The sequence below is a fragment of the Aplysia californica genome, unplaced genomic scaffold (genome assembly GCF_000002075.1).
Source record: "Aplysia californica isolate F4 #8 unplaced genomic scaffold, AplCal3.0 scaffold00001, whole genome shotgun sequence".
Classification (NCBI taxonomy): Eukaryota; Metazoa; Mollusca; class Gastropoda; order Aplysiida; family Aplysiidae; genus Aplysia; species Aplysia californica.
The window spans coordinates 2,078,478-2,079,746 of record NW_004797271.1 but is presented as its reverse complement, the minus strand read 5'-3'; the positions used below and the strand labels follow the sequence as shown (position 1 = coordinate 2,079,746).

Here is a 1,269-nt window from a genome sequence, read left to right as displayed (position 1 = left end):
AGAGAGAGAGAGAGAGAGACGCCACATTGTGGAAGAAACAGTGGTGTGATATTATGTGAACCAATGCACGCAAATCCTCTTTCCCGCTGTCTGTTTCAGTCAGGAATTTAATAAAAGATGCAATAATTTTCACTGAAAAGAAAAGAAGAAATGGTGAGATAATGTCACGCTGTGCGTGTCTTCTGTTGGACTTAACGCAATTGATACAACCATCCGGTTATGTAAAATTTTCTCATACTCATATCACCCACGTGTCATTTTTAATTACATTTCTCATCGTATTGTACGTACAAACTTCTCAAGTTTTTCTATCTCAAAATAATCTATGTTGGTGAGCGTGATCCGCTGAGATGTGCACCTTTCCACAATGTAGTCATTGATTATCATTAATTTAGTTAATAAATTAACTATTAGATTGTCAATGGTTTTCGTCAGCAAAGAGCTTGCTTATAGTAGAGCATCCACAGTTATGCAAGGGTTGCATAATGTTTTGGGAGGCTTGCTGGTGAGGTTATGAAGTCCGCCGTGCAATTTGGACCTTTTATAATTTTTTTCTATTAACGGGTGCTTGATTGTGGGACGAAGTGTTGCGCGTAAAAGTTCTATTGTCGTCTCAACAATTTAAAAAATGGATCCAGGTAAAGTACAGAGAGCATGAATTCAGAAACCATATCGGCAAATAGACCGCTGGGCCGTACCTGTACTTTCCGGTACATAAAAGCTCAGTATAAAGTAGACCTTGTTTATTCGGCAAACAATCTTCTCGACGCGTCCTTTTTTAAAATGAATTGAATTTCGCGTTTATGGGGTTTGCTATTTTCTTAACCTTTGATTGGATTTATTAGACTCTATTAGTAACACGCACTTTCTCAAATATTGTCTTTGGTTGACTGAAAATTTCCTGTTTTTTCAATTAAAGATTATGGTATGCCACTCACGCATTTTTATATTAGGGGGGAAAAGGAAGAAAAAGAAGCTTCAGGGGGAATGATAGATGTACTCTGGGGCAATCATATTTTATTTCAAAATGTAGAAAATTAATCGAGACGCAATATTAATGCCTTGGGCGAATCTTGCCTCGTTGACGTAAGTAAAAGTTGTAGAAAGTATGTCACTAGGATGGATTACTTAGTCCATCATGATCGTTCGTTTATTATGTTTTATAATATTGTTTTATAAGCTCAATGACTGTTAGACTTTTGTGACGGTAAATGTGCTACTGTATGTGCTAACGTATGTGTGTGGTTTGGGCGTGGGGTTGGGGGGGGG

General features: G+C 37.5%; 1 protein-coding gene across 1 annotated transcript in view; it reads left to right on the top strand.

Moving 5' to 3' along the window:
- LOC101859675 (cyclic AMP-responsive element-binding protein 3-like protein 1) overlaps positions 1-1,269 on the top strand; it is a gene marked incomplete in the record, with an annotated part of 58,466 nt that overhangs the window by 32,461 nt on the left and 24,736 nt on the right.